We start from the raw sequence: 18,465 nt of genomic DNA, 5'->3' as shown, positions 1-18,465 counted from the left end.
AGGAATTGTCTAGGGAGCTGCCCATCATCTCAGGTGATTCAGCAAGACAAGATACTGCCAGACACTGCAGAGGTCGCAGGTTCAGATTCCAGTCCTGACATGTACAGTATATACTTTTCTGGATTGAATTGAAGCAGCAGTAGACTGTGCCTGGACATCAGATCAGATATTGCTAAGCTGTTAGGAGCTTCAGTACCCAATGGCCAGCAGACCTTTGTCATTGCCAGACACCCATTAAAAATGTTGATACACCATTGCTTTTGACATGTGCAACTTTTTCTTCGACTAGATGGGGGTTTCAAAAAAGGAAAAGCCGTTTTGATACACTGTCTGTTTTGTTATCGCTATATCTGATCTGAGTCATTTATAACTTGTACATATTTAAGCTCTCATTGTTTATTTCAGCCTTATCTCATGTCAGACAAACACGACATTGGCATTTGTCAATTGTCAAGCCTTTGTTTATGTTGCTGTTTTTTTTGTTGGAGTTTAATCATAGCTCCGTCACGGAGGACAATAAACATTTTTAACTTCTCTGTTCTCGTACGGGAAACAACGACCCACACAATCAAAATTTTCCGCCACATTTAGTTTCCCAGATGATATCTGCTTATGGTGGCCAACGATAGCACTAAGCTGGGTACACACACTATTTCAGCCGGTTCCTGAGTGTGACAGACCTAGCCGGGACAGAGGCTTTTGGAGGGGACTGAATGCTGGCCTCTTGCTTGCGATTATGGCATTTGGGGGAACGGTGCTCTTTGTGAGCTGTATGCCTGGGGACCCCTGAGATGGTGTTACTTTGGATTCAGGTCAATGTCCCCCCAAGACACACAGACTCTGGGAATCCTGTATATGTCATAGGGGTTAGGGTTTAGGGTTTCCCATTGAAGAATATGGCTAGGACTCAGGAATTGGAACAGGGACCTCCCCCAAAGGTCAGAAGGCGGGTTCCCAGAGGTCAAAGGGCGTGGCTGACCCACCCCCACCTGAAATAGTGACTGATTCATAATGTTAGAAGATGCTGATGTCAACTCCAGCCACCTGTCTGTCTTTGGTTTGTTCCTCGACTATTCTTCTACTTCAGGGGTGGCCAACCAGTGGCCCGGGGGCCACATGTGGCCTGCGGAGCCCTCTGAGGTGGCCCGCGACCACCCTGCCCTGGAATGGCAGGTTGGCAAGCACAGATCGCAGGTTGCCGACCCACCATACCACAGCATCGGTGTTGTGAATGTAGCTGGTGGTACAGGAAAAAAGTGGCTGCAGAGCAGAGCCCCATAAGCCAATGCTTCCTCTACAGCGCTGGCTTTTGCCACAGGCAGAGTCTATGGCAACGTTCAGCTAACCCCTAGGATAGACAGAGGTGCACTACACTGCACCCACAGTGTGGGTAAACCGCAGCACATCAGTGTGAAAGTAGTCTTAGGCCCTTTTGACATGACCAACCTGACCAAATAGGACCCTCAATTCACCTCTATAGAGCGACAGATATCCATTTATACCCACCTACCTCCAATCCGAAAAACAAAAGGGAATTCGTCCTCTTCCATCGGGGCGGATCAGAGGACCTATAGAGTAGCTGTGACCTGTCATCTGCCCGCTCCACTCATTGTGGCCTGCGACTGATTACCAAGTTGCTTAAGTGGCCCTCGCTCTTCAAAAGGTTGGGCACCCCAGTTCTACTTGATCCCAACCTGTTACTGACCTTTGGCTTGTTTACCGACTACACTTCTGCTAAAAGTGGTGGTAAACCCTTGGCGACAACTTGCCTAGATTAAGGCTTACCTGTAGGTGCTTGAAATATTTCCTAAACCTCCACGGTTTAGGAGATAATTGCAATGTGCCCGACCAAAGGCCTCTTCTGCGCATGCACCCACATGAAAGGGCCCGCTGTGCCGTTTCAAGCTGGGGTCATGCTGCGACAGGCGGCTCCCACGCGCATGCGCAGGAGTGATGTCACGCGACTTCCGGCCAGTCACAGACCTGGAGTTTGTGGCCCCCGGAAGGAGGAGGGAGTTGAAGAATGGATGCTCGCTGCCGGCGAGGAGGACAGGGACATCGCGGGCTTCTCCAAGTGTCACATAATGGGCTACTATGCGATGCATTGTAGTCCATTATGCTTTAGCCAGGGCAGGACTTACAGTGGTGGGGGCCCCTGGGCTTGAGTGTTGATTGAAGGGGCCCCCTGGAGCCGAGAAGCGAAGGCGTTCAAAGTTGTTGAGGCGGGGGGGGGCGAGGAACAATCTAAGTTGATGAGCAGGGGGGCAACGACCGCAATCAAAGTTGTTGAGGAGGGGTGCTGCTGACCGGTCACAGTTGTTGGACGGACTTTTTACCTCTTCATCCGCAACTGCATGGCTCTTCCTGTTCCCGTGCTGCATGGCTTTTCCTGCTTCCTCCTCCCGTGCTGCATGGCTCTTCCTGCTTCCTCCTTCTCCCGTGCTGCATGGCTCTTCCTGCTTCCTCCTCCCGTGCTGCATGGCTCGTCCTGCTTCCTCCTCCTCCCGTGCTGCATGGCTCGTCCTGCTTCCTCCTCCTCCCGTGCTGCATGGCTCTTCCTGCTTCCTCCTCCTCCCGTGCTGCATGGCTCTTCCTGCTTCCTCCTCCTCCTCCCGTGCTGCATGGCTCTTCCTGCTTCCTCCTCCTCCCGTGCTGCATGGCTTTTCCTGCTTCCTCCTCCGGTGCTGCATGGCTCTTCCTGCTTCCTCCTCCACCCGTGCTGCATGGCTTTTCCTGCTTCCTCCTCCTCCCGTGCTGCATGGCTCTTCCTGCTTCCTCCTCCTCCTCCTCCCGTGCTGCATGGCTCTTCCTGCTTCCTCCTCCTCCCGTGCTGCATGGCTTTTCCTGCTTCCTCCTCCCGTGCTGCATGGCTCTTCCTGCTTCCTCCTCCACCCGTGCTGCATGGCTTTTCCTGCTTCCTCCTCCCGTGCTGCATGGCTCTTCCTGCTTCCTCCTCCCGTGCTGCATGGCTCTTCCTGCTTCCTCCTCCCGTGCTGCATGGCTATTGCTGCTTCTGCTTCCTCCTCCCGTGCTGCATGGCTCTTCCTGCTTCCTCCTCCTCCCGTGCTGCACGGCTCTTCCTGCTTCCTCCTCCTCCCGTGCTGCACGGCTCTTCCTGCTTCCTCCTCCTCCCGTGCTGCACGGCTCTTCCTGCTTCCTCCTCCTCCCGTGCTTCACGGCTCTTCCTGCTTCCACCTCCTCCCGTGCTGCATGGCTCTTCCTGCTTCCTCCTCCCGTGCTGCATGGCTCTTCCTGCTTCCTCCTCCCGTGCTGCATGGCTCTTCCTGCTTCCTCCTCCTGTGCTGCATGGCTCTTCTTGCTTCCTCCTCCTCCCGTGCTGCATGGCTCTTCCTGCTTCCTCCTCCTGTGCTGCATGGCTCTTCTTGCTTCCTCCTCCTCCCGTGCTGCATGGCTCTTCCTGCTTCCTCCTCCTGTGCTGCATGGCTCTTCCTGCTTCCTCCTCCCGTGCTGCATGGCTCTTCCTGCTTCCTCCTCCCGTGCTGCATGGCTCTTCCTGCTTCCTCCTCCCGTGCTGCATGGCTCGTCCTGCTTCCTCCTCCTCCCGTGCTGCATGGCTCGTCCTGCTTCCTTCTCCTCCCGTGCTGCATGGCTCGTCCTGCTTCCTCCTCCTCCCGTGCTGCATGGCTCTTCCTGCTTCCTCCTCCTGTGCTGCATGGCTCTTCCTGCTTCCTCCTCCCGTGCTGCATGGCTCTTCCTGCTTCCTCCTCCCGTGCTGCATGGCTCTTCCTGCTTCTGCTTCCTCCTCCCGGGGGCCCCCTATTGGACGGGGCTCATGGGCTCAAGCCCAATGGTATGTCCGACCCTGGCTTTACCTTTGCAGAAAAACAATGAGGAAGTAAAACCCATCAGGATTTACTTCCTCTTTAATCCCTACCTGATGCTTATACTTACCTTTTCTCGGGGAGCTTGGTTCTGGTCACATGATTTGCTCCCAGCGGCTGGCTTCAGGGGAGAGGAGGGACATTTTGAGCTTCATTAGTTCTAGTCTGGAATTCCACTTTAATTGATCTCTACAGCTCTGTACATGGGAAGGAGAATTGTAGGGAAAAGGAGAGAGAGAGAGAAATATTTGAGCCAATAGATGAAGGACTTTCCCCACAAAAAAAAAATAGAAATCTGGGATTGGAGCTATGGAAAAGATGATAAAGTTCCACTGAGGGAGAATTCTCAAGCAGTATATCAACAAATTTAGCTTTTTGCATATAGGAAAAAAAAAACTGTTGGAAATGGTTTCCTGCAACCTCAGCAGACAACTGAGACAGTTTTGTAAAGATCTGAGACAGATTTACCATTTTAGCAGAAACACACAGTGAGGTTATAGTAAATCTCTCCCCCTTTGCTTGTCTTATGAGCTTCACCTTCATAAATCCCCTCCGCCCTCAAGTGCAGCAACAGTGACATCTAGTGGGCACGCTCAGTTATACCCTTAATTCATGCAGCAACAGTGACATCTAGTGGTCACACTCAGTTATACCCTTAATTCATGCAGCAACAGTGACATCTAGTGGTCACACTCAGTTATTCCCCTTAAATCATGCAGCAACAGTGACATCTTTTGGCAATACAGTACCCAGTAAAAAAAAAGCTTATAAAATGACCAAAAAATAAACTGGAGTTCATTTACTAAAACTGGAGAGTGCAAAGTCTGCATAGTGACCAATCAGCTTCCAGGTTTTTTGTCAAAACTTATTAAAACGAGCTGAAGTTAGAAGCTGATTGGTTACCATGCACAGCTGTATAATTAAAATTAAGTCATGCAGCAACAGTGACATCTGGTGGTCATACTGATAACACCCTCAAGTGAAGTAACAGATTTTGCACTCTCCAGTTTTAGTAAATAAAACTCACTGTATTCTCAGAGCCCTAAACAAAGGACAAAACCTTCTTTAAAAAAAAGTTTACCGATGTGCTTGAAAAAGGAAAAATGTGATCCCCAGAGACAACAGGAGAGGGGGGTGGAGAGAAGGGTGGGAGAGAGGAGGATGGGAATAGATAAAGATGAGGGAGAGAGAGGGGAGAGGAAGAGAGAGAGAGAGGGGAGAAAGGGGAGATGGGGAGAGAGAGAGGAGGGATTGGGGGAGGGAGATGAAGAGAGAGAGGAGGGAGCAGAAGAGAGGGGGAGACGGGAGAGAGGGGGAGGAAGATTGGCAGAGAAAGAAAGGGGGGTAAAGGAGGAAGATGGGGAGAGAAAGAGGAGGGAGCGGGGGGAGATGTGAGAGAGGAGGGAGGGAGAGGAGGGGAGGGAGGGGAGGGAGGGAGAGGAGGGGAGGGAGAGGGGGGAGAGAGAGAGAGAGAGAGAGAGAGAGAGAGAGAGAGAGAGACACACACAGAGACAGAGAAAGAAGGGGGGATTGGGAGAAAGACAGGGGAGAGGGGGAGGGAGATCGGGAGAGAGAGAGAGAAAGGAGGGAGATGGGGGGGGGAGAGAGAGAGAGAGAGAGAGAGAGAGGGAGGAGGGAAATGGGGGGGGAGAGAGAGAGAGAGAGAGAGAGAGCGAGAAAAGGGATATGGGTAGGGAGATGGGGAGAGAGAGAGACACAGAGACAGAGGAGGGAGGGGGATGGGGAGCAAGAGAAGAGGGATAGGGGGAGGGAGATGGGGAGATGAGGAGGGAGATGGGGAGAGAAGAGGGAGGGGGAGGGAGATGGGGAGAGAGGAGGGAGCGGGGGGATGGGGAGAGACATAGGGGGGGAGAGGGGGAGAGAGAGCGGGGGAGGGGGATGGGGAAAGAGAGAGGAGGGAGAGAAGATGGGGAGAAAGAGGAGGGAGGGGAGAGAGAGGAGGGAGGGAAAGAGGGGAGAGGAGGGGAGGGAGATGTGGAGAGAGAGGAGGGAGCGGGGGAGGGAGATGGGGAGAGAGTGAAGGGAGAGGGATGGGGAGCAAGAGAAGAGGGATAGGGGAGGGAGATGGGGAGAGAGAGAGGGAGGGAGGGAGATGGGGAGAGAGAGAGAGAGGAGGGAGCGGGGGGATGACGAGAGAGATATGGGGGAGAGAGAGCGGAGGTGGGAGATGGGGTAAGAGAGAGGAGGGAGGGGAGGGAGATGGGGAGAGAGAGGAGGGAGGGGAGAGAGAGGAGGGAAGAGAGGGGGAGGGAGATGTGGAGAGAGAGAGGAGGGAGATGGGGAGAGAGGGGAGGGAGATTGGGAGGGAGATGGGGAGAGAGAGGAGGAGGGAGATGGGGGAGAGTGGAGGAAGAGTGGAGGGAGATGGGGGGAGAGTGGAGGGAGAGGGAGATGGGGAGAGAGTGGAGGGGGAGGGAGATGGGGAGAGAGTGGAGGGGGAGGGAGATAGTGGAGGGGGAGGGAGATGTGGAGAGAGAGGAGGGAGATGGGGAGAGAGGGGGAGGTAGATGGGGAGAGAGGAGGAGGGAGATGGGGAGAGAGGAGGGGAGGGAGATGTGGAGAGAGAGGAGGGAGCGGGGGAGGAAGATGGGGAGAAAGTGGAGGGAGAGGGATGGGGAGCAAGAGAAGAGGGATAGGGGGAGGGAGATGGGGAGAGAGAGAGGAAGGGAGGGAGATGGGGAGAGAGAGAGAGAGAGAGGAGGGAGTGGGGGGATGGGGAGAGAGATATGGGGGAGAGGGGGAGAGAGAGCGGAGGTGGCAGATGGGGAAAGAGAGAGGAGGGAGGGGAGGGAGATGGGGAGAGAGAGGAGGGAGGGGAGAGAGAGAGGAGGGAGGGAAGAGAGAGGAGGGAGGAGAGGGGGAGGGAGATGTGGAAGATGGGGAGAGAGAGGAGGGAGGGAGGGGGAGGGAGATGGGGAGAGAGGGGGAGGGAGATGGGGAGAGAGGGGGAGGGAGATGGGGAGAGAGGGGGAGGGAGATGGGGAGAGAGATGGGAGGGAGATGGGGAGGGAGATGGGGAGAGAGGGGGAGGGAGATGGGGAGAGAGTGGAGGGAGATGGGGAGAGAGTGGAGTGGGAGGGAGATGGGGAGAGAGAGAGAGAGAGAGAGAGAGAGAGAGAGAGAGAGAGAGAGAGAGAGAGAGAGAGAGAGAGAGACACAGACAGAGAGAGAGAAAGGGTAGAAAATCAGGAAGGAATAAGAAAGAGAAAAAGAGTGGGAGAGAGAGAAAGAAAATATTATGTTAAAATTACCTGACTGGTCATCAATATGGACAGCAACCCACACTGTACCTTTAGTTTCCTCTTACTTTATTTTTTTTAATGAGCCCAGAAATGTGCGCTTGTTTATTCTAAATCAGATCTAAAAGGCAAAGCGCTTTGGAGGAAAAAGGGATCTACAAAAGTCAGACTGTCCATCCAGAAGGGAGATGATACTTTATCCATTTCTATATCTATGTCCTGTATCGGGGGTCTAATTCTCCGCTATGAGAGTTGAAAATACAAATTCTTGCAGCAACAGCGACATCTTGTGGTTATTTCAGTGAATGACTGATCTCACCAATCTCAAATCTACAATGGCATGAAGGTTGCCAGAGTGTCACCTGGTGTCACAAAATGGGTACTACAATCAGATGTAAAAGTTTGATTACAACCAGGGATGGCTAACAACATTGCAATCCGAGCCACTTACGCAACGTATCTCGAGATACGCCGCGTAAGTGTAAATGTGCGCCGTCGTATCTGTGCGCCATGCCCACAGAACTAGATACGCCTGAAAATAGGCTTCCTACGACCGACGTAAGTTTCCTACGCCGTCATATCGTGGGCGCATATTTATGCTGGCCGCAAGGGGCGCTGCCATTGATTTACGATTGGAATATGCAAATGAGTGAGATACGCCGATTCACGTACTTACTTGCGCCCGGCGCATTAATATACGCGGTTTACGTCCAGCGTATAGTTATTCCCCATCTATGAGGCGCAACTCATGCAAAGGTATGGACCAGGGAACAGCCATCATTTACGTAGTAGCACGTGAATAGGGCTGGGCATAGGTTACGTTCACGTCGTAGCCAGTGATTCGACGTATCTTAAGGAGTATTTCCGAAGTGATTCTGAGCATGCGCCGTTCGTTCGGCCCATCATTTGCATGGGGGTCACGCTTCATGTAAATGAATCACGCCCACTTCCACCTACTTTGAATTAGGCAGGCTTACGCCTACGAATTTACGCTACGCCGGCGCAACGTTGGGAGCAAGTGCTTTGTGAATAATGTGCTCGCTGCTCTGCGCTACGTCGGCATAACTATGCGCCGCTGTACGTGAATCCGGGCCATTGGATTTAAAAAAAAAATTCAAATGATGGATTTCCCCACAATTTATGAAAGTATGGCATTGAACATTTGATTTTACCAGGTGCTGGGGGGAATAGTTTGACAGGTAAGTTTGCCCACAATGTGCAAATAAACATCCACTTTAAAGAAATATAATTTGCTGAATTATTAAAAAAAAACTTCGTTGTATGGTTGCCTTGAAAAATCTCACCTGAAGGGTTCAAATATGTAAATGCAATATACAATGCCTACCAGCAAATTATGACTAACAGCATAAGAGGGCATATGTAATGGAAAAAAAAAAGAAAATAGTAAAGCTTAAAGAGGAGTTCCACCTAAAAATGGAACTTTCGCTTAACCCACTCCTCGCCCCCTTACATGCCACATTTGGCATGTAATTTTTTTTGGGGGGGAGTGGGAGCTTCAGGAGAAGGGGACTTTCTGTCCCACTTCCTCCTTCCGCCGAGGGGCTGGTAGGGCGATTAGCTTAATCACCTTATTGCAGCCCCTCCCTGTAGGCGAGCACCTGTCCAATCGGACGGCGCCGCTCGCGCATGTGCAGTGGGTGCCCGGCCGTGAAGCCGAAAGCTGTCACTGCCGGGTGCCCACAGTAGGAATGAAGACGCCGGCCGGCCGGCGAGGGGGGGGGGGCGAGGAGCGGAGCCCCGGCCGGCGCGTCGTTGGAGCCGTGGAGCAGGTAAGTGTCTGTTTATTAACCTCCTTAATACTGCACGCCGTCAAATGACGGCGGGCCGAATCCCCTGTTCTGACAGGACGTCATATGACGTCAAGCTGCTAGGGGGCGGCGCGCGCGTGCACCCGTCGCGTTACTGGGAAAACTGTGCGGGTGCCTGGCGGCCGCGATTGCCCGGTAACTGAGCGGGGACGTGGAGCACTGTGTGTAAACACAGAGCTCCACGTCCTGTCAGGGAGAGAGGAGACCGATCTGTGTCTCTTGTACATAGGGACACAGATCGGTCACCTCCCCCAGTCACCCCCTCCCCCTACAGTTAGAACACTGACTAGGCTATACCAGGGGTATGCAATTAGCGGACCTCCAGCTGTTGCAGAACTACAAGTCCCATGAGGCATAGCAAGATTCTGAGAGCCACAAGCATGACACCCAGAGGCAGAGGCATGATGTGACTTGTAGTTTCGCAACAGCTGGAGGTCCGCTAATTGCATATCCCTGGGCTATACTTTTAACCCCTTCCCCGCCCCCTAGTGGTTAACCCCTTCCCTGCCAGTCACATTTATACAGTAACAGTGCATATTTATAGCACTGTTCACTGTATAAATGTGAATGGTCCCAAAAATGTGTCAAACAATGTCTGATGTGTCCGCTATAATGTCGCAGTCCCGAAAAAAAATCGTAGATCGCCGCCATTCCTAGTAAAAAAGAAAAAAAAAAAATCAGAATTATGTCCCCCTATTTTGTAGGCAATATAACAAACCAGTCACTATACGGTTAATGCAATTTTTTTTTTTTTTTACCAAAAATATGTAGAAGAATACGTATCGGCCTAAACGGAGATAACATTTTTTTTTTTTTTTTTTTTTTTAAATGTGATATTTATTACAGCAAAAAGTAAAAAATATTGAGTTTTTTTTCAAAATTGTCGCTCTATTTTTGTTTGTAGCGCAAAAACTAAAAAACGCAGAGGTGATCAAATACCACCAAAAGAAAGCTCTATTTGTGGGGGAAAAAAAGGACGTCAATTTGGTTTGGGAGCCACGTCGCACGACTGCGCAATTGTCAGTTAAAGTGACGCAGTGCCGGAAGCTAAAATTTAGTCTGGGCAGGAAGGGGGTGTATGTGCCCAGTAGGCAAGTGGTTAAAAGCCAGCAGCTACACTTTTTGTAGCTGCTGACTTTTAATAAACTTAAAAAAAGGCTGGAACTCCCCTTTAATTCCCCTTTAAAAGTAATAATACAAAATATTAAACTCATTAAAAAATCTAAAACTGTAAAAAAAAAAAAAAAAAAAAAAAAAAAAAATATTAATTTTTCACATTTTTGTGCCTTGGTCAGCCTATATAAAAATCAGAGTCAGGTTTTTATAAAACTGTACCAAATACAAACCTTAAATATATGTAAACAAATAAAAGTTACCGTTACAATAACCAATGCATGCTGACGCTGCTAAATTTGACTAAATTTGACACTTGCCAACCGTGCTATAGCCATCCCATGACCGTGCCTGCCGTGGCGTGCGGGTGCCATGCTCTCTGATCGCAGTGTCCTCCAGATACTGATGATCACAGGTTGAGGTAAAGAGCCAGTCAGCGGCTCATGATAAGCAGGGGGCTCTTTGCATCTGGGGCTCTTTCTCCAAGTGGGGGCATTTCTATAAGTGGAAGCACTTCTGACTCTGCTCTTATCTGAAGATTTCTTCTCTGTCTCTTCTCAGGTATGTTGTTCAGCTGTCTGCCCTCCACCCAGAATCGAAAACTGAAGTGTTTTCTCTAGTCTAAATGACTACGGTATGTTCAGCTGTGTGCCATCCACCCAAAAACAGACATAAGCAATGCAGACAGCAATTTTTCCGTTTGATAATACTGGCATGTTATTTTTGCCTAACCCTCTGTAGCCCTGTCCACATTACAATGCTTCATTATCTCCCTTGGCTTACCCACAATCATGGGCCATTTATTTTATTGCCCTCTTGCTGATCTGTTTCTGAAGTAAGAATTTTGCCCTGTTGATCAGCATACCTTTATTACCTCCTAATTAGATAATTGAAATGCACCCACCCCCTATCTCCGTCAGTATAAATATATGCATCCTTTTGGGGTGTGTAGCGCTACCCCCGAAGGAGCCGCTGATTTGTTGTTGGGATCGGCATATTAAGTTACCTTGATGTGGCCCAGGGGTGCAGTTGTAGAAACAAAGTAGTGAGCGAAGGTCCAGACAGTGAATAAAGGTTTTTTCAATGCTTTATTTCCAGGCCAACATCAACATCAAATAGGAAGAAAAGGTTGATGAGGAGAAAAGGGAGAACCTTGCGGTATCAGGCCTGGATATGAACCGAGCAGTCCTGCTCTCAGTAGTATCAAATTGTAACTCGTCGCCACTCTTTCTGAGTGGGTAAAGTGCCCCCCGGACAGACCCCTCTCACAAGCCTGGCAGCCGAGGAGTCACTCTGAATTGCTGGGAGGAACAGATCTCTCTCACAGACCTGGCTCTAGGGACCTCTGCCACAGGCCAATTACTTTAGGTGAGCTAGATGGATAAATGGAGCGAATCCTCCCAGTAGGTTTTAGCATAAGTCACCGGATGACAGCAAAACGTACCTGTCAGCATTCCGGTCACCAGATCCCCGATTGGTTCATTCAAGCCCTGTTGGACAACCTGCCTCCGGGTTCCCCTCAAGCCGACCCCCCAATCGTATGGCACCCAGCCTGGGATCCTCTCAATAGAACTGAGGACCCAGTAAGTCACTGGAGTCCCCTTTTACCTCTGGATGAGGTTTTGTGTAGCCTGCAATTTTGGCCAGGTGGGCAGCGCCAGCGGGGTCTATGGATGCGCGCACCCTGAAGGTGGATGCCGCACCTGGAACCGGGACCCTGCGAAGATTTTTGTGCACATGACACCTGTCCCAGATATACTCTCCCCCAGCATGCCCCGCGAGGGAAAAACTCCTCTGATTGGCTGCTGGGGAAAACTTGCTCTGCCAGAACCCCTCGCTGCCAAGCAGACCTATTTCATCACCCTCATTAAAAACTTATCATCCCATCCCCCTCAACTCTTCTCTACCTTCAACTCTCTACTTCGTCCTCCATTGCCTCCACCCACCAACTCACTCAACGCCCAGGAGATCGCCAATAACTTCAAACAGAAGATTGATACAATTCACAAGGAGATCTCTACTGTTCAGATACCCTCCATGCTTCACACCTCATGCACACAGGTACAATCATTACTTCCCTCTTTCAACCCCACCACTATAGACGAGGTCGCTAAATGACTTGCTATCGTCCATCTTACCACCTGCGCTCTGGATCCTGTTCCCCTGTAAATGCTACATTCACCCTCTGGCTCGATTCTACACTCTCTAACCCACATCTTCAATCTCTCCCTCTCTTCTGGCATCTTCCCTAACTCTTTGAAACATGCACTAGTCAGCCCCATACTTAAAAAGCCCTCACTGGACCCATCCAATCTTGACAACCTACGTCCCATCTTCTTGCTCCCCTTTTTATCCAAACTCCTTGAACGTCTGTCTAGTCTACAACCGACTGAGTGTACACCTTGCTGATAATAATCTTCTTGATCCCCTTCAGTCTGGATTTCGTCCTCAACATTCCACAGAAACTGCTCTCCTAAAACTAACAAACGATATACTAACGGCCAAAACTAAGGGACACTATTCTGTGCTCCTACTCCTGGACCTCTCTGCCGCCTTCGATACGGTTGACCACCCACTCTTCCTCAAAAAACTCCACAATTTTGGTCTCCGTGACTGCACTCTTCGCTGGTTCTCGACCTACTTATCCAACCGCACCTTCAGCGTTACTTACAACTCTACTTCCTCCTCTCCTCTACCATTCTCTGCTGGGGTCCCCCAAGGTTCTGTTCTTGGACCTCTCCTATTTTCTATCTACACCTCCTCCCTGGGTCAGCTGATAGCCTCCCACGGCTTCCAATACCATCTCTACGCTGACGACACTCAAATCTATTTCTCTGCCCCTCAACTCACTCCTTCATTTTCCTCACGTATCACTAATTTACTATCAGATATATCACTTTGGATGTCACACCACTTCCTCAAACTCAATCTATCCAAAACGTAACTTATCATTTTTCCTCCCCCACGTGCCTCTTCCCCCGATCTCTCCGTCAAAATAGATGGCACAACCCAAAACATTGTCTGCTCCTTATATTGGAAGAGTTGGAATGGGAAGAAGGTACTAGAGTGGCTGTAATTAGGTCTCTATTCATGGCTCGCAAGCTCATAATGTCTCATTGGATATCGGAGGAGCCTCCTAGTCTGAAAAAGTGGATCAATATAATGGGGGATATGCTTCGGAAAGAGAAGGTGATATACCAACACGTTTGAGAAGCTGTGGGGTGCGTGGCTTGATGTACCGGGCTTGGCCCCGGTGGACCTGGTCACGGGTAGGTTATTGGGCCTGAGTACTTAAACATGGTGTTTGGATTGTGACTGGGACTCGTCCGAGGGATATGGGGGCCATCTACAGGGGGGGGTGGGGACAGGGCAGGGCCGGGATTGGCTATTAACATGTATGTGGCTGCTGCAGCGGTATGGGTTATTTTTGCCTGAATTTGTACTGGAGTGTTTTTCCCTTATTTTTTTTTATTGTAGCCTGGATGTATGTTTGTTTTTACTTGTGCTTCAATAAACTTTTTTCTGGATAAAAAAAAAAAAAATTGATGGCACAACTATCAACCCATCCCCACATGTCAAGATCCTAGGTGTAATCCTGGACTCTGAGCTGTCCTTTAAGCCCCACATCAAGCAACATCTCCAAAATACGCCCCTTTCTAACCAATGACACCACAAAGCTCTTAATTCACTCCCTGGTCATCTCTCGCCCCGATTACTGCAACTCCCTCCTGTAGCGCTACCCCCGCAGGAGCCGCTGGTTAGATTGGGACGGCGTGTTATGTTACCTCTGTGATGTGTCTAGGGATGATGATGATGATGAAAACAGTGACGGAATGTCCAAACAGCAGGGTGTCGTTTTCTGTGCTTTTATTACTTGCCCAACACGGCAAACAGTTAACTTGAGGTAGATAGAGAAAGGTTGGTGAATGGAGAATTTGCAGATTCAGGCCTCTGGATAACGGAAGCAGGCCTGCCTCCAATGGGACTTTAACTCACGTCGCCACTCCAGCCGGAGGGGGTGAAGTGTACCTGGACAGGCCTCTCAGACCGACCTGGCAGCCAGAGTATCACTCGGAACCTTGGGAAGGAACAAGTCTCTGCCACCGACTTGGCTCAATAAAATTAGGATTAGGAGTGGAACCTCTGCCACAGGCCCTCTACTCAGGAACGTAGATAATAGAGCAAATCCTCTTAATGATTGTAATTTGCCTGAATCTCCCTTCTTGGTTTTGGGCTCACCGACTGACAAGTTGCAGCATACAACTTCCCAGTGTCCGGCACCCAGATCCCCGATGGATCGTCTAGGCCCTGTTGGATCACCTGCCTCCGGGCTCACCTCAGACCGACTCCCCACCGAACAGCACACCTCGCTTGGGATCTTCCTCGTAGAATGTGGGGACCCAGTAAGTCACTGGGGCCCCTTTGCAGCTTCAGTTGCTCCGGGCCATGATGGCCCAGAACTGGGAACTCCTCGTAGCACGTGCGCCCCGGCATGGTAAGCCATGTCACCGGGGCCCGTGATGTGTGCACACCCTAAAGGTGGGTGCCACACCTCAAACCAGGAACATGAGATGAACCCCACAAAATGGCGTCCGCCAAAGAAATACCCACCCCAGGCATGCCACCCGAGGGAAACACTCCTCTGATTGGCTGCTGGAGAAAGGCACCTCCGCCTGAACTCCTCTGGCGCCACCTGTCACCCAGAAATGGAAAAGTATCTCTGGAACACAGGATGAAACCACAGACAGCCCAGCCCGGCAGAAACCCAATTTACATGAGTCAACATGGATGAGAGCAAAGTAACTCTCTCATCCCCCTTGTAAATTTAACATAGCACCTGTACTGAAAGTACACCGGTGCTACACTCCTCATTGGCTTACCTCTGCATAGTCTATCCCCTCTTCAGTCTATCATGAATGCCGCTGCCAGACTCATCCACCTTACCAACCGCTCTGTCTCTGTCAATCCCTTCAGCGCTGTCACAATTTGAATGACAATTGCGCGGTCATGCTACACTGCAACCAAACTACATTTTTATCTCCCCCCCCCCCCCAACAAATAGAGCTTTCATTTGATCACCTCTGCGTTGTTTTTTTTTTGCGCTATAAACAAAAAAATGTGGTCTTTTTTAGTTTCTGTCATAAAATGTTGTTTTCCCCTTCACTGACGGGCACTGATGAGGCAGCACTGATGAGTTTTTTTTACTGATGGGCACTGACAGGCGGCACTGATGGGCACTGACAGGCGGCACTGATTGGCACTGACAGGCGGCACTGATAGGCAGCACCGATGATGAGGTACTGAAAGGTGTTACTGCTGGGCAGTGATTGACACTGTGGTGGGCACTTGCAGAGTTTATTATTGGGGCACTGCTGGGCATGTGATTGGTACATTTGAGGGGGTTGTGCTGATAATCGATGTGCTGATTATCAGCACAGACCCCGTCCCCCCGTCAGGGAAAGCCACTGATCGGCTCGGCCCCGTTCTCCCTGTCAGTGCCAACCGAGGAATGCCGTTTACCGACACTTCCTGGTTCACACGATGATCGGCTGTGATTGGTCACAAAAGCTGTTCTTTTAGAAAACAAATTGTGTAACTTTTATTCCTATTACAAGGAATGTAAACACCCCTAATAGAAAAAAAGCATGACAGGTCCTCTTATATATGAGATATGGGGGTCAAAAAGACGTCACATCTCATATTTACACTAAAATGCAATAAACGGGTGGAAGTGAAGTTTTGACGTTGCTGGAGATGTGTGTGGGGGGGGGGGGGGCATCTTGCCCTCACTCATCTCCATACCCAGGAAGGAGAAGGACCCGATTGCCTCCGCCACTACCGATGGCTCCGGTAAGTGGCGGAGGGCATGGGAGAGGGGCGAGAGCTAAGATTATAAGTTTCCGCCTCTCTGTTATAAGGCGGTGGTAGTGTAAGGGTTACTCGTTTCATTAACATAACCCAGTGACAATCACTGCCAGGCTGCTGGCACCTAGATGGTGGTTCTCGCAAGCTGGGGAATATTTGTGCCAGGTCCAGCTGGGAGTGGCATTGCCATGCAAGTGACAGCTCGGTGTGAGATTGGCCAGTCCTTTGCCTCAAGTTAATGAGGAGGGCAGGGATCTGATCTGTGGTGGCCCGCTGAGAGCTGGAACTGATGAACAATGATAGGTGGCAATGATGGGCACTGATAGGCGGCACTGATGAACAATGATAGGTGGCACTAATGGGTACTGATAGGTGGCACTGATATGTGGAACTGATGGGCACTGATAGGTGGCACTGATGAACAATGATATGTGGCACTGATAGGCGGCACTGATAAGCGCTGGTAGGTGGCACTGATGAAAAATGATAGGTGGCACTGGTAGGTGACACTGATGGGCACTGATAGGTGGCACTGATGAACAATGATAGGTGGCACTGATGAACATTGATATGTGGCACTGATAGGCGGCACTGATAAGCGCTGGTAGGTGACACTGATGAACAATGATAGGTGGCACTGATGGGCACTGGTAGGTGACACTGATAGGTGGAACTGATGGGCACTGATAGGTGGCACTGATGAACAATGCTAGGTGACACTGATGAACAATGATAGGTGGCACTGATGAACAATGATAGGTGGCACTGATGGGCACTGGTAGGTGGCACTGATGGGCACTGATAGGTGGCACTGATGGGCACTGATAGGTGGCACTGATGAACAATGATAGGTGGCACTGATGAACAATGATAGGTGGCACTGATAAGTGCTGGTAGGTGGCACTGATGAACAATGCTAGGTGACACTGATGAACAATGATAGGCGGCACTGATGGGCACTGATAGGTGGCACTGATAAGCGCTGGTAGGTGGCAGTGATGAACAATGCTAGGTGACACTGATGAACAATGATAGGTGGCACTGATAAGCGCTGGTAGGTGGCACTGATGAACAATGATAGGTGGCACTGATGAACAATGATAGGTGGCACTGATGGGCACTGGTAGGTGGCACTGATGGGCAATGATAGGCGGCACTGATAGGTTGCACCGATAGGCAACACTGATGGGCGTCCTGCCCCCTAATCTACTTTCAGGGCACCAGACGCATGGACTGATTTTTTTTGTAACACATGATTGGAGCCAGAGGCTCAAAAAAAGGGTGGGCTGCTTTGCTCCCCGAGCCCACCCAGTCGCAGGGCCATCTTTAACGCAGGGCAAAAGGGGAAGCTTCCCCGGGCCCAGTCATTGTCGTGGGGCCCAAATTAGCTGCCCCTTGAGCCCCCGCAAATAGTTGATAAGCGGATTCAGGAGGGCCCAAAAAAATGTTCGCCCCGAGTCCAATCAATATTAAAGACAGCCCTGCCCAGTTGCGTGACAATAGCGAATGGATATTCGCTATCGTCACACTGATTCTCCTCCCGGACATTCAGGAAGCGGGTCCCGAGACCCGATTGGCTGAAAGGACGGGGAGATCCTATTGGACGCCTAGGAGGAGGAGGAGGGAGGAGACGCATTGGTGGAAGCCGCCGCGATGCAGAGGGGGAGGAGACACCGCAAGACGCTTTCCCCGACTTGTTCATTCCCTGACTTAGTTGGGGTAGGCGGTACACTTTGGTGGAGGTGGGTCAGCCACGCCCCGTGACCTCTGGGAACCCGTCTTCTGACCTTTTAACCTCTGGGGGAGGTCCATGTTCCAATTCCTGAGTCCTAGCCTTATTCTTCAATGGGAAACCCTGACCCCTGACAGTAACCCCTAACTCTCTAACCCTGACTCCCTAACCCCCTATCCCTAACCCTCTAACCCTGACTCCTAACCCTAACTCCTAACCCTGACCCCTAATCCTAACTCTGACTCCTAACCCTAACTCCTAACCCCTAACTCCTAACCCCTAACTCTCTAACCCTGACTCCTAATCTTAACTCCTAACCCTGACCCCTAACTCCCTAACCCCTAACCCTAACTCTCTAACCCCAACTCCTAACCCCTAACCCTGACTCCTAACCCTAACTCCCTAACCCTGCCTTCCTAACCATGGCTCCTAACCCCCTACCCCTGACCCCTAATCCTAACTCCTAACCCTGACTCCTGAATCTCTAACCCTGACCCCTGACTCCCTAACCCCCTACCCCTAACTCTCTAACCCTGACTCCTAACCCTGACCCCTAACCCTAACTCTCTAACCCATGCAATGCCAAGCTGCGGTTTCCAAAGCGAGCAAAGTCCTTTCTTGTATAAGAGAGGTATGGACTCCAGAGACAGAGATATAATTTTGCCCCTGTACAAATCATTAGTAAGACCTCATCTGGAATATGCAGTTCAGTTTTGGGCACCAGTTCTCAAAAAGGATATCGGAGAACTGGAGAAAGTGCAGAGAAGGGCAACCAAACTGATAAGAGGCATGGAGGAGCTCAGCTATGAGGAAAGATTAGAAGA

The sequence above is a fragment of the Rana temporaria genome, chromosome 1 (assembly GCF_905171775.1).
Source record: "Rana temporaria chromosome 1, aRanTem1.1, whole genome shotgun sequence".
Classification (NCBI taxonomy): Eukaryota; Metazoa; Chordata; class Amphibia; order Anura; family Ranidae; genus Rana; species Rana temporaria.
The sequence above is the reverse complement of the archived record's forward strand: the minus strand, read 5'-3'. Positions refer to the sequence as shown.